Source organism: Lolium perenne, chromosome 5 (assembly GCF_019359855.2).
Source record: "Lolium perenne isolate Kyuss_39 chromosome 5, Kyuss_2.0, whole genome shotgun sequence".
Classification (NCBI taxonomy): Eukaryota; Viridiplantae; Streptophyta; class Magnoliopsida; order Poales; family Poaceae; genus Lolium; species Lolium perenne.
Genome location: NC_067248.2, coordinates 41,640,198 through 41,655,666, shown reverse-complemented (window position 1 = coordinate 41,655,666; position 15,469 = coordinate 41,640,198). Strand labels below are relative to the sequence as shown.

The window sequence follows — 15,469 nt, the reverse complement described above, 5'->3', positions numbered from 1 at the left end:
ATTATGCGTATATACAATGGTACAATTCAACTTATTGTGTCCAAAAATTAGAGACCAAGCTTCAACAAACCCATTGCTATATGGAACCCCAAAACTTAGGGCCCGATGGCAGTCACACTCTTTATCCAGTCCAGAGTGAAACTCATGAGCGAAAACATGCGCGCGGGATCGGAAATTGGGCGCGCGCGCCCCCGCCCACTTTCCCGGCACTGCCAAACGAAAAATTAGGGTGATGAAGTACCGTCCGTCCACTGCCACCGCAACACATCTCCTGAACCCTAACATCTCCTCCTCCTCCTCCTCCTCCTCCTCCGCCACCGCCACCCCTCTTCTCCCCCCCAAACCATGTCTGCTCTCCTCACCGCGCCACACTCAACACCCTCCCATCTCCCATCTGCTCCTCTCGCCCTTGCCATTCCATCACTCTACGCCCCCGATGCCTCGCTGATTCTAGACTGGACACTAACGGATCTGATCTGGCCACTCGGAGCTCGTCCACCACCACAGCAACTAGCAAACGCAAGAGACGTGCTACTCATTGAGATTCATCTTGATTCCGTGGTGTGTGCATCTGTGGCGTTCTAATGGAAATTTCGGTGTAATTTCAGGACCCATCCCTCTCGACCGCATCTTGTCCCACGCTGGCCTTCGCGATTGGAGATCCCCTCTCGCTTCCACCTCCTTCGCAAGTGAAGCGCCTCCTCCAGCCGAGGAGGAGCACAACGACTGGGTCATCGCAGATCGCCTCTGCCAACTCCCGTGATGGTAATCCACATCCCCTTCCGTTCCCTCCCATCCCCAGATCCCTCACTCCCTCTGACTATTTGTTCTATCCACCACAGGAACGGCCACTAAGGTATCGACCACGCCTCCTCCGACATGAACGGTCACAAATTGATTTGGTATGGATCAGGATCTAGCTTTACTTCAGATCTTGCATCGCATGTATTCTTGATCATCAGATCTTGGCTCACATGTATTCTTGAACGGACTACATGATTTGTTCTGTCTTTTAGTATTCTTGTAGAATCACAGCTGCATTATATTTGGAGAAATGTTGATTACAACATGCTTGTTAATTTCCTATCTTGTTTGTTGCTGAGGATGATCGTGTATTTGTGCTTTAGCTTGTTCTGTGATCTACAAATGAAAACTTTCGAGATATATTCTCTTCTTTATGAGACAATGATGCTGTGAACAACAAAATGCTATTCTGGTAGTCCAGATTTCGGTGTCTTGCTTGCATGCTTAGCTTTGAGAAAATGCTCTTATTTTTTTTCACACAATGAAAATGCTCTTACTAAATTAATCGGAACCAAAACCAAATTATTTGAGACTAATTTCGGTGCGTAAGTGTGATAAACTGATTTATTAATTACTAAATTCGGTTTTAACACTTAGTTAACCGAAATTTAGAGGTTAAATGTAGTACGTCCTTACTAGTTTCTCTGTCTCAAAAGGCAAAATCCCATCAGGCCATCCCCATGAATGCATGGTATACATCATGTTTGCCGATTAGTGACTTATGGCCACCCACACACGTACACCACCATGGATTTATTTGCTACACGCGTTGTCATGTTACTTCAGCTAGACATGTACTACTTAATTAGTGCATGGACATATAGTTTCAAGATTCCAACACACTAGGTGCACGACTGCGTGATCACTAGTCCTGCTTTGTGAATGGCTGTAGCCTGCAAGCATGCCATTGTACATACAAGATGTTTACTTGTCAGTCTTGTCACATTTGGTCATATATGTCGCTTAAAAATGAACTCCGAACCGAATTATCACTATGTAAAATTAGTAATGTCCATGTCATGCATTCCTGAACTAGTACATGATTATATTTGAGTGAAAGATTTTAACCAATGCAGTAGACTAGCAGTCCTATGCAATGGATTATGTTTATTCTCGTATTATTTGTTGTATACATTGGGGATGTGATATACATTATATTTTCCTCTAGTAGAAGTAGTATTATTACTGGTTTATGTATAGCCATATAGGTATACCACTTGTATAACAGTTTTCGTTTCTATGATCAATTTGACAGTCCAGTTCGTCTAGTACTTATTTTTAATACATCATGAGCTTTTCTAATTGGTTTAAATGCTCATATCAAAAAAAATTGGTTTAAATGCTTACTATCACTACAGACCCCAAAGATTTCTCATGTGTACCTTCTGTCCGGTTCCTCTTCCGCTAGCTCTTCTGAGTGTAGGGCAGAGTTCTGCATGGACGAGTACCTGCAACGGCCAGGATCAACAATGATGCAGAGTTCTGCATGGACGAGTACCTGCAATGGCCAGGGTCAACAATGATGCAGAGTTCTGCATGGACGAGTACCTGCAACGGCTAGGGTCAACAATGATGTAGATCAGATGTTCAACTACAGCCCCATCTAGCCAAAGTCAGGTATTTACTTGTCTTGTTGAATAGACGTGGGCCTGATGTTTGATGGTCAAGTGCTTTGATGTGTATCGTGTGACAAACACATTAGTGAACTGATTTGACTTCGACATGGTTGCCCTGTTAGATTAACTTGGTTAATATTTTTGCCATAGTCCCAAGTTTCTGTTGGTTTTTCCAACTAGTTCATTGATATTGTTCTGGTTTTTATGTATGGAACATCTTGAATGACTATCTAAATTTTTTCAAGCTAGTCGGTTGTCATTCCTGCTCAGCTTAATAAACCTTTATAGTTTGGGTTTCTAGGAAACACAAAAAGAAAGTAAATCTATATCCTAGCATTACTAGAAGAAGTAATACTATTTTTCCTTTTAATTGCAAGTGCAAACACAACTTTTACTATCTAGGTACAGCTACCCTGATATGGGCATTCTGTTTCCAGGATCTTGCACTAACACATATTCATTAATTGTTCTACTATTATGTATGTGCAGATGTTTTCTAGAAATTAGCATGTTGTAGTTGCCTTTTATTTTGTTCCCAACTAATCTGAATGTTAACTCTCAGATGTTGGTTGCAAGAAGGGGATCTGTAGATTGCGAGAGCTTCTGGTGATGCAACAACAAGAATCGACCTGGAGGTCTAGCCGTCTGGAAGTTAATGACTGATATTGTCCTGCTTGGGTTTATTCTGGGCTTAATTTTGCTGTATATATGTGATTTAAGCCGTGGAAGTATTGTAATAGACTTAATTGTTGCTGTTGTGAAAACATGTTCATGTATTCTTCGGTTCTGATTATTTGTTATTCAATTAATGCCAAATCATGGGAAAATAAAATCTGAGAAGAGAAAACGGTAACTAATAACTAAAAGGGCCAAGACCCAAGAAAGAAAATGGTTGTAATAAGCTAAGGCCTAAAAATCAAATGGACTAAAAAGATTGTTAAAAGGCTTAGGCCCAAGAGGTGAACGGATTAAAAAAAAGGCTAGAGCTTGGAATGTAAGTGGACCAAAAAAAGGCTGGTATTAATGGGCTTGGCCCATGTAGACCATTAAAGTGGACTGGGCTGATTTTGGGTTACGACAATTTGATTTCGTCACAATTTTGCCACGTCGGATCTGATGTGGCATGGGCTGATTGCCCGTGACGATATTAGATCGTCATTGATGTTATGACGATGAAGTATCGTCATAGACGATCATGACGATTACAAGTAGAAGGTCATGTTGGTTGATTTCTGACGCTCTGTTTTTGACAATTTATTTTTTGTCATAAAAATGTCATAGATTAAAAATAATGACGATTCTATGATGAAAATGGAGTGTCGCAAGTCAACATATTTCTTGTAGTGCTTGGCCGCGCGGCCCTGTGGTGTGGGCCCCTCGTGCCGCCTCTTGACCTGCCCTTCCGCCTACTTAAAGCCTCCGTCGCGAAACCCCCAGTACCGAGAGCCACGATACGGAAAACCTTACTGAGACGCCGCCGCCGATCCCATCTCGGGGGATCCAGGAGATCGCCTCCGGCACCCTGCCGGAGAGGGGATTCATCTCCCGGAGGACTCTACGCCGCCATGGTCGCCTCCGGAGTGATGTGTGAGTAGTCTACCCCTAGACTATTGGTCCATAGCAGTAGCTAGATGGTTGTCTTCTCCCCATTGTGCTTCATTGTCGGATCTTGTGAGCTGCCTAACATGATCAAGATCATCTATCTGTAATTCTATATGTTGCGTTTGTTGGGATCCGATGAATAGAGAATACTTGTTATGTTGATTATCAAAGTTATGTCTATGTGTTGTTTATGATCTTGCATGCTCTCCGTTACTAGTAGATGCTCTGGCCAAGTAGATGCTTGTAACTCCAAGAGGGAGTATTTATGATCGATAGTGGGTTCATACCTCCATTGATATCTGGGACAGTGACAGAAAGTTCTAAGGTTGTGGATGTGCTGTTGCCACTAGGGATAAAACATTGGTGCTATGTTCGAGGATGTAGTTACTGATTACATTACGCGCAATACTTAATGCAATTGTCTGTTGTTAGCAACTTAATACTGGAGGGGGTTCGGATGATAACCTGAAGGTGGACTTTTTAGGCATAGATGCATGCTGGATGGCGGTCTATGTACTTTGTCGTAATGCCCAATTAAATCTCACTATACTCATCATAATATGTATGTGCATGGTCATGCCCTCTTTATTTGTCAATTGCCCAACTGTAATTTGTTCACCCAACATGCTGTTTATCTTATGGGAGAGACACCTCTAGTGAACTGTGGACCCCGGTCCAATTCTCTATACTGAAATACAATCTATCGCAATCGTTTCTACTGTTTTCTGCAAACAATCATCTTCCACACAATACGGTTAACCCTTTGTTACAGCAAGCCGGTGAGATTGACAACCTCACTGTTTCGTTGGGGCAAAGTACTTTGGTTGTGTTGTGCAGGTTCCACGTTGGCGCCGGAATCCCTGGTGTTGCGCCGCACTACATCACGCCGCCATCAACCTTCAACGTGCTTCTTGGCTCCTCCTGGTTCGATAAACCTTGGTTTCTTTCTGAGGGAAAACTTGCTGCTATGCGCATCATACCTTCCTCTTGGGGTTCCCAACGAACGTGTTTGTTACACGCCATCAAGCTCTTTTTCTGGCGCCGTTGCCGGGGAGATCAAGACACGCTGCAAGGGGAGTCTCCACTTCTCAATCTCTTTACTTTGTTTTTGTCTTGCTTAGTTTTATTTACTACTTTGTTTGCTGCACTAAATCAAAATACAAAAAAATTAGTTGCTAGTTTTACTTTATTTGCTATCTTGTTTGCTATATCAAAAACACAAAAAAATTAGTTACTTGCATTTACTTTACTTGATTCATCATGTTTCCTTTTAATTTTACCACGAAAGACAATATAGAAGATTTTTTCACTCATATTAGTACGGTCGAAGATTTTGAAGATAGACACTTGGTAGAACTTGCTCCCACTTATGAAATTGCTGTTGCTTCTTTAGTACACGCGTTAGAAGCTAGATTTGTTAATCTTAATCCTGTGATTCAACATATGTTTCTTACACTCAGTGATTTGGAAGGAGAAAAGAAAGATTTTGTATTAGAAACCCTCCTTAAAGAATTTGGGGGAATAGCGAGAGAAGCTAGAAAAGTCTTCACTAAATATAATATGCTAGGCTCTTATACCAACTTTGCCAGTACCCTTGAGAAGATGGAAACGGATAGACAAAAGTACACTAATGATGTTAATTATGAGGGGGATATTAAAACATCAATACCTTGCAAGCTCTTGGGAATGTGTGAGGCACTAGAAAAGAATTTTGATTGGATTGTTCCTGAAGATTTGTTTGATGAGAGTAGCAAGCCCAAGACTAATGAAAAGGGAGCCTCTGAAACTCACATAGAAAAGATAATATGCATAGTTGAGAAAAATCCACACCCCGCTGTAGAAGTACCATCCTTCGATAATACTTGATACACACTTTCTGCGCCTAGCTGAAAGGCGTTAAAGAAAAGCGCTTATGGGAGACAACCCATATTTTTACCTACAGTACTTTGTTTTTATTTTGTGTCTTGGAAGTTGTTTACTACTGTAGCAACCTCTCCTTATCTTAGTTTAGTGTTTTATTGTGCCAAGTAAAGTCGTTGATAGAAAAGTTCATACTAGATTTGGATTACTGCACAGTTTCAGATTTCTTTGCTGTCACGAATTCCGACCTGCCTCTCTGTAGGTAGCTCAGAAAAATATGCCAATTTACGTGCGTGATCCTCAGATATGTACGCAACTTTCATTCAATTTGAGAATTTTCATTTGAGCAAGTCTGGTGTCTCGATAAAATTCGTCAATACGAACTGTTCTGTTTTGACAGATTCTGCCTTTTATTTCGCATTGCCTCTTTTGCTATGTTGGATGAATTTCTTTGATCCATTAATGTCCAGTAGCTTTATGCAATATCCAAAAGTGTTAAGAATGATTGTGTCACCTCTTAACATGTTAATTTTTATTGTCCACTAATCCTCTAATGAGTTGTTCTAAGTTTGGTGTGGAGGAAGTTTTCAAGGATCAAGAGAGGAGTATGATGCAACATGATCAAGGAGAGTGAAAGCTCTAAGCTTGGGGATGCCCTGGTGGTTCACCCCTGCATATTCTAAGAAGACTCAAGCGTCTAAGCTTGGGGATGCCCAAGGCATCCCCTTCTTCATCGACAACATTATCAGGTTCCTCCCCTGAAACTATATTTTTATTCCATCACATCTTATGTGCTTTGCTTGGAGCGTCGGTTTGTTTTTGTTTTTGTTTTGTTTGAATAAAATGGATCCTAGCATTCACTTTATGGGAGAGAGACACGCTCCGCTGTAGCATATGGACAAGTATGTCCTTAGTTTCTACTCATAGTATTTATGGCGAAGTTTCTTCTTCGTTAAATTGTTATATGGTTGGAATTGGAAAATGATACATGTAGTAATTTGCTATAATGTCTTGGGTAATGTGATACTTGGCAATTGTTGTGCTCATGTTTAAGCTCTTGCATCATATGCTTTGCACCCATTAATGAAGAAATACATAGAGCATGCTAAAATTTGGTTTGCATATTTGGTTTCTCTAAGGTCTAGATAATATCTAGTATTGAGTTTGAACAACAAGGAAGACGGTGTAGAGTCTTATAATGTTTTCAATATGTCTTTTATGTGAGTTTTGCTGCACCGTTCATCCTTGTTTTTGTTTCAAATAAGCCTTGCTAGCCTAAACCTTGTATCGAGAGGGAATACTTCTCATGCATCCAAAATCCTTGAGCCAACCACTATGCCATTTGTGTCCACCATACCTACCTACTACATGGTATTTTCCGCCATTCCAAAGTAAATTGCTTGAGTGCTACCTTTAAAATTCCATCATTCACCTTTGCAATATATAGCTCATGGGACAAATAGCTTAAAAACTATTGTGGTATTGAATATGTACTTATGCACTTTATCTCTTATTAAGTTGCTTGTTGTGCGATAACCATGTTCACTGGGGACGCCATCAACTATTCTTTGTTGAATTTCATGTGAGTTGCTATGCATGTTCGTCTTGTCTGAAGTAAGAGCGATCTACCACCTTATGGTTAAGCATGCATATTGTTAGAGAAGAACATTGGGCCGCTATCTAAAGCCATGATCCATGGTGGAAGTTTCAGTTTTGGACATATATCCTCAATCTCATATGAGAAAATTATTAATTGTTGTTACATGCTTATGCATAAAAGAGGAGTCCATTATCTGTTGTCTATGTTGTCCCGGTATGGATGTCTAAGTTGAGAATAATCAATAGCGAGAAATCCAATGCGAGCTTTCTCCTTAGACCTTTGTACATGCGGCATAGAGGTACCCCTTTGTGACACTTGGTTAAAACATGTGCATTGTGATGATCCGGTAGTCCAAGCTAATTAGGACAAGGTGCGGGCACTATTAGTATACTATGCATGAGGCTTGCAACTTGTAAGATATAATTTACATGATACATATGCTTTATTACTACCGTTGACAAAATTGTTTCATGTTTTCAAAATCAAAGCTCTAGCACAAATATAGCAATCGATGCTTTTCCTCTATGAGGACCATTCTTTTACTTTCATTGTTGAGTCAGTTCACCTATTTCTCTCCACCTCAAGAAGCAAACACTTGTGTGAACTGTACATTGATTCCTACATACTTGCTTATTGCACTTATTATATTACTCTATGTTGACAATATCCATGAGATATACATGTTATAAGTTGAAAGCAACCGCTGAAACTTAATCTTCCTTTGTGTTGCTTCAATGCCTTTACTTTGAATTATTGCTTTATGAGTTAACTCTTATGCAAGACTTATTGATGCATGTCTTGAAGTGCTATTCATGAAAAGTCTTTGCTATATGATTCACTTGTTTACTCATGTCATATACATTGTTTTGATCGCTGCATTCACTACATATGCTTTACAAATAGTATGATCAAGGTTATGATGGCATGTCACTCCGTAAATTATCTCGTGTTATCGTTTTACCTCGCTCGGGACGAGCAGAACTAAGCTTGGGGATGCTGATACGTCTCCGACGTATCGATAATTTCTTATGTTCCATGCCACATTATTGATGTTATCTACATGTTTTATGCACACTTTATGTCATATTCGTGCATTTTCTGGAACTAACCTATTAACAAGATGCCGAAGTGGCACATTCTGTTTTCTGCTGTTTTTGGTTTCAGAAATCCTAGTAACGAAATATTCTCGGAATTGGACGAAATCAACGCCCAGGGTCCTATTTTGCCATGAAGCTTCCAGAAGACCGAAGAGGAGACGAAGTGGGGCCACGAGGTGGCCACACCCTAGGGCGGCACGGCCCCCCCCTTGGCCGCGCGGCCCTGTGGTGTGGGCCCCTCGTGCCGCCTCTTGACCTGCCCTTCCGCCTACTTAAAGCCTCCATCGCGAAACCCCCAGTACCGACAGCCACGATACGGAAAACCTTACTGAGACGCCGCCGCCGATCCCATCTCGGGGGATCCAGGAGATCGCCTCCGGCACCCTGCCGGAGAGGGGATTCATCTCCCGGAGGACTCTACGCCGCCATGGTCGCCTTCGGAGTGATGTGTGAGTAGTCTACCCCTGGACTATGGGTCCATAGCAGTAGCTAGATGGTTGTCTTCTCCCCATTGTGCTTCATTGTCGGATCTTGTGAGCTGCCTAACATGATCAAGATCATCTATCTGTAATTCTATATGTTGCGTTTGTTGGGATCCGATGAATAGAGAATACTTGTTATGTTGATTATCAAAGTTATGTCTATGTGTTGTTTATGATCTTGCATGCTCTCCGTTACTAGTAGATGCTCTGGCCAAGTAGATGCTTGTAACTCCAAGAGGGAGTATTTATGCTCGATAGTGGGTTCATGCCTCCATTGATATCTGGGACAGTGACAGAAAGTTCTAAGGTTGTGGATGTGCTGTTGCCACTAGGGATAAAACATTGGTGCTATGTTCAAGGATGTAGTTACTGATTACATTACGCGCAATACTTAATGCAATTGTCTGTTGTTAGCAACTTAATACTGGAGGGGGTTCGGATGATAACCTGAAGGTGGACTTTTTAGGCATAGATGCATGCTGGATGGCGGTCTATGTACTTTGTCGTAATGCCCAATTAAATCTCACTATACTCATCATAATATGTATGTGCATGGTCATGCCCTCTTTATTTGTCAATTGCCCAACTGTAATTTGTTCACCCAACATGCTGTTTATCTTATGGGAGAGACACCTCTAGTGAACTGTGGACCCCAGTCCAATTCTCTATACTGAAATACAATCTACTGCAATACTGTTCTACTGTTTTCTGCAAACAATCATCTTCCACACAATACGGTTAACCCTTTGTGTTACAGCAAGCCGGTGAGATTGACAACCTCACTGTTTCGTTGGGGCAAAGTACTTTGGTTGTGTTGTGCAGGTTCCACGTTGGCGCCGGAATCCCTGGTGTTGCGCCGCACTACATCCCGCCGCCATCAACCTTCAACGTGCTTCTTGGCTCCTCCTGGTTCGATAAACCTTGGTTTCTTTCTGAGGGAAAACTTGCTGCTGTGCGCATCATACCTTCCTCTTGGGGTTCCCAACGAACGTGTGAGTTACACGCCATCAGTATGGAAGAACTTTGTGTTTGCATCTCCTAATTTTACCCATTTAATTTTCCCTCTTTGTTTCCAATAAGCCTTTTGATTCTGCAGAAGTGTGATGACTTGAGTCTTTAGCATATCTCTCAAATTCCACTCCTCAAGAGAAATAGTTCTCATTTCTTCAAAGGTATCGAGAAGTTCAATGACGACATTCACTTGGGAAATAAGATTTTTCAAACAGGGAAGATTCTTTGCCCATAACTTGATGCATCTTATTAATTTTTTGAGCTTAGCATTCATCCTTTTTGCGCTATCTGAGTGACCCACTGGAATGTTCCAAGCATTTTGTGCAATTTTCTTGAATTCACTAAGTTGCAACGAATAGTTTTCAAATCTGAAGATATTAGCTCCTGGGAGTTTTATACCAATTGCAATAACACATGGAAGATGATCTGAAGTTGGTTTTACCAAAGGGTAAACAAAGGTTGAAGGGTAAGAGATAGTCCAAGAGGACGAAGTGAAAAACTAGTCTAATCTTCCAGGAGTGGGTCATTCTACATATTGCTCCATGTGAATTTTCTTCCCTTAAGAGGTAATTCTACCAACCTTAGATTGCTAATGGCTTCATTAAACAAAAGCATATTATTAGTATCTCCTCCTGGTTTATTTCTCTTATAATGACTTCTGATGAAGTTAAAGCCCCCTAGCCCAATCCAATCAGTGTCATCTGGCATATCAATATTGGAAAACCATTTCAAGAAAACAGCTTTTCTTTCAGGTAAAAAAGTGACGTAAACATTAGTGAGAATCCATGTTTCATTTGTAATGTTGCTGTTGAAAGTTACTGACAGAGAGAAATCATTTTGAAATGACAGTACTCCATTGAAGAGAGATCCATTCCAAATAATAAGAAGCCCTCCAGATGCCCCAGTTGAAGGAGCAAATTCGAATTTGTTGAATCTTTTTGGGCATAATTGTTTTATATAATCCATGTCAAAATTTTCTCTCTTTGTTTCTTGCAAGAAAAGTATATCACATCCTGTCTTCAATCTTTGAGGCTAAAGCCATCCATTTTTCAGAATTAATACCCCTGAGATTCCAATGCAAGATTTTCCATAATCTTTTGTTATCCATGAGCAAACCAAAATATTATAGAACTTGATACGGAGAGCCACTCCTCACACATCATAAGATCACATTCCATGGAAACCAAGTTTGCCAGCATGGGCCATATTACATAGATTTTGACCAAAAGCTCATCCAACATCACAGAGTTCAAGATAAGTAGCAAGTCTCTACATTCATCCAGCTATGCAAAAATATATGCACCAAAAGCATTACATTGTATCAATATTATCATTTATTTTGCTAGTTTCCTCTTGGGCTGCACTCCAGTAGTTTTGGAGCTTTCTTTAGCTTTATTCTTGTTTTGTCCCACAAAAGGACGAGGGGCCTTTTTTGGTCCAGCAGCAACCTTGCTCTTCTTCAGCAATTTTTCTCCACTCCTTCTTCATCAACCTTACAGAAAGAAATGGACAAATTATTAACCACCTTAGAGTTTATGATAGGTGGTGCAGCATCGCAAGACAGACATTGCTTATCAGAACAATTTGAGTGATTTTTGAACCCCCCTCATTTAGCAGCACAAGTCTAGGAATCCTCCTTACCTCTGATTCCACCAGAGGCACTTGCCCCACCCTTCTTTTCGTATTTGGGGTTGACAAGGGGTCACAACATTCATCCAAGACTTCAGTTTCAGTTATCTTGCAGGCAGGGGCCTAGGATACAATACATTTGTAAGTGATAACAAGGGAAATAATATTTTCATTTTCAATATGCTTTTTGATAATATCCCATAAGTGTGAACATAGAAATTATTTTTCCCAATCAAACTTTTCTGGGGTCAATAGCATAAGAGTGAAAAAATTGAACCAACTTACAGGAATATCCAGAATTGCAGATTTTCCTGTTTCAGTGTTGCTGTTCATATGGGGAGCAAAATATTTATCCAAGAGCTTCATTCCTTCTACAGAGAACTGTTTAGTGATATCATGCTCATCAGGAATTGAGAAGAAATAAGTCTGAACTTTTCCCACTTGTAGCTACATGCGTGCTTCTTCAGCTGAACCATCTGAATATATTCTGGCAGAAGGAGATCATTTTCCCAATCCATATTGACATCTTTCTCAACCTCTTGACCTTCCTCATCCCCATCTTGGGAAGCAGCTTGGTCAACCTCTTGTCCCTCCTCATTCCCATCTTGGGCAGCAGGTTGGTCAACTTCAAGATCATGTTCCTCATCTTCATCATGAGGATAAGAAAGTAGCAGGTTGTGAATTCCTTCTCCAAAAGGTAGCAGGCCAATTGGTTGATTAATTTCTCCCTCATGTGCTTGGGCTTGGGCCAACATTCCAGCAGCTGGGCCATTAGCAACATGAGTTACTGAATTATTTGAGTCACTTTCACCAGAGCTGTCCAAAGAAAATGTAATGACACTGTTGTTGGCTGGAGCCACCTGTTGGTTATCTTCTACCAGTTCTTCTTCCTGGATGGCCTCCATTAAGTCGTTGAGGGCTTCGCTGGGCTCTTCCATCTCTTCCATTGGTTCTGGCTGTTGATCAATGCCCATAGCCCAGTGCCCCCAGCCATGCTCATTGTCATCAGCAACCTGTGCTTCATTACCTTCATTGTTCTCAGGAGCTGGTTAAGCAAGAGGTGCAGGAAGAGCATGATCAAGCATGGGGTGTGGATCAGCTCCATCAACTGGAATAGGATCTTCATCAGCTGGACCACCCCCAAGAAGAGTTTGTCCCAATACTTCAACCAAGAATGTCCAAGCCTCTACATCTAGTCGTTTTCCTTCTAGCATCCTGATGCTTATAGGAATATCTCCTAGCTCAGTGACTCTGGTTTTTGCAAGAACTCTTCCTTTTATGTTAGGATCTCTCTCCCACAAAAGCATAGTGCAAATATTATGGAAGCAGGCATTGAAATCTTCAGTGACCATGTGATCCAGCGGTGGACCAACCATTAGGACCCAAACATCCCTATTCAAAGTAACAACTCTTCGGTTTATTCCTTCATTATGATTAGTGAAACTAACATCCACATCACCAAAATGAATGGGACTTGCGCCAATCAATCTCTTCATGTCACTGACATTTCAGAACTGAACATAGGTGGCACCAAAAGGACATGGTTGCATACTACGGAATCGTACTCCCTCAAATTCATTCAGAAATTCTCCCAAAACTTCTTGGATATTGTGTTATCACCAGATTTTGGTCGAGTCAGAGGTGGGCCACGATTGAGATAGACTTGAAGATATACATGGAAGGAAGAACAAGAATCGGCCTTATACACGAAGTTGGGCTAAATTGCCCATGTATCTGTAATATAATAGATCGCATCTTAGATTAAAAGTTAGAGTTTTACTCGTGCACGGTTAGGTGCACGTCCGAATTAGAAAGTCCGCTGGACTATAAATATGTACCTAGGGTTTATGGAATAAACAACAACTCACGTTCAACCCAAACAAACCAATCTCGGCGCATCGCCAACTCCTTCGTCTCGAGGGTTTCTATCCGGTAAGCGACATGCTGCCTAGATCGCATCTCGCGATCTAGGCAGCACAAGCTCCACGTTGTTCATGCGTTGCTCGTACTGAAGCCTTTTTGATGGCGAGCAACGTAGTTATCATAGATGTGTTAGGGTTAGCATTGTTCTTCGTTTAAACATGCTAGCGTAGTGCAACCCTTGCATATCTAGCCGCCCTCACACCTATCTCAGGTGTGGGGGCGGCACCCTGCTTGATCATTATTTAGTAGATCTGATCCGTTACGATTGCTCCTTGTTCTGCAAGGATTAGTTTAATATCTGCAATAGTTAGGCCTTACAAAGGGGGGGAGGATCCAGCGGCACGTAGGGTGTCGTTCGCAAGTCCTAAACAGGATGTTCTGAGGATCAACTTCATGTTGGTTTTTAGGCCTTGTTTAGGATCGGCTTACGATCACCGTGCGTGGCCGCGAGGCCCAACCTGGAGTAGGATGATCCGATTATGCGGTGAAAACCCTAAATCGTCGTAGATCTCATTAGCTTTATCTTGATCAAGCAGGACCACCATATATTCGTGCACCCCGTACGAATCATGGGTGGATCGGCTCCCTGAGCCGATTCACAGGATAACCTGAGAGCCGATCGAGGCTCGTATTTAATGTTTACGTGTATGCCATGCAGGAAACTAAGCGAGGCATCCCCATCACCTTCCTGACCAGGTATAGGTCAGGTGGCACGCCCTTGCACTTCGCATCGGACGTGTGACCAGAAGAGCATTGCGGGCCGTCGCTCGGAGGGGTCTCAGCCAGCCGCAGCTCTAGGCTCTTCCCGGCTCTACCGTGTTGACGGTCGCTGCCCGCCGGTGGGTTTTGGCAGTCAACACATTCTGGCACGCCCGGTGGGACAATCGTCTACATCAACCACATCGCCATCTACATCTGAGATGGCGGACGGCACGCCAGTCACCTACGAGGAGCTGCCCGACGAGCTCAAGAAGAGATATGACGAGATCAAGGCCACCCTCGAAGCCGACCTCATCGGCTCTTTTCAGAGAACCCGTTCCCATGGCATCAGATGGAAGGGATTCTCACCAGAAGGTGCACTCGATGGGATAGACCTCTCTGCCCCGTCGGAGGAACGCACCAGGGGCCTGCGGCAGGAGATCAACTACTTGGTGGCTCACTCGCTACACCGCCACTCTGAGAATCTGGTCAACACGTTGGAGCGTGTCGCTCTTCGCGTGATCCAGGAGATCATGAGGCACCAGTACTCGCCGTCAGGACCAGCTCTCGGGACGCATCAAGGAGAGTTGCCACTCCAGTCCCGTCCACCGCTGCCATATGCGTTGGCAGCACCTGAAGTGCCTGCTACACCGGCATTCATCGTCTACAAGATCGGTGGTGACCCTAGTGACTACCAGTTCTTGACCGAGGCGCCTAAGGAGATCCCTCACGGATACGCGTGCACGTATGTGCCAGATTGTGGTAACTGGGCACTCACAAACCAGGCCACAACATCAGGGACTCCGGCGAAAACAGGAGGGACGTCAGCGACAGAGCTTGAAAAGCAGACGTGGCTAACTAAGTACGCCACCCCGACGAACCTCCAGAGCTCAGCTCCTGCAGTTGGCTCAGAGCTGGAAAAGCAAGCATGGCTGGCTAAATACGCCACTCCGGCGAATCTTCAGAGTTCAACTCCTGCAGCCAGCACAGCGGATCAGATCAGTACCATACTGAGAGACCAGTTCGGTATGGTGCCGAAAAGAAGGGCAATCGGCTATTCCAAGCCGTACCCCGACGAGTACGAGATGATCCCGCTGCCACCTAAATATCGGCTCCCTGATTTCTCCAAATTCAGTGGATCAGATG

The 15,469-nt window shown here is 42.7% G+C and overlaps 1 long non-coding RNA gene across 1 annotated transcript; it reads left to right on the top strand.

Moving 5' to 3' along the window:
- The first annotated feature begins 215 nt into the window (after window positions 1-215).
- On the top strand, window positions 216-2,668 carry LOC127298509 (uncharacterized). The gene is made up of 3 exons (XR_011744753.1): window positions 216-519; window positions 609-902; window positions 2,163-2,668. It is a non-coding gene; the product is annotated as an uncharacterized lncRNA (long non-coding RNA).
- Window positions 2,669-15,469: the final 12,801 nt, after the last annotated feature.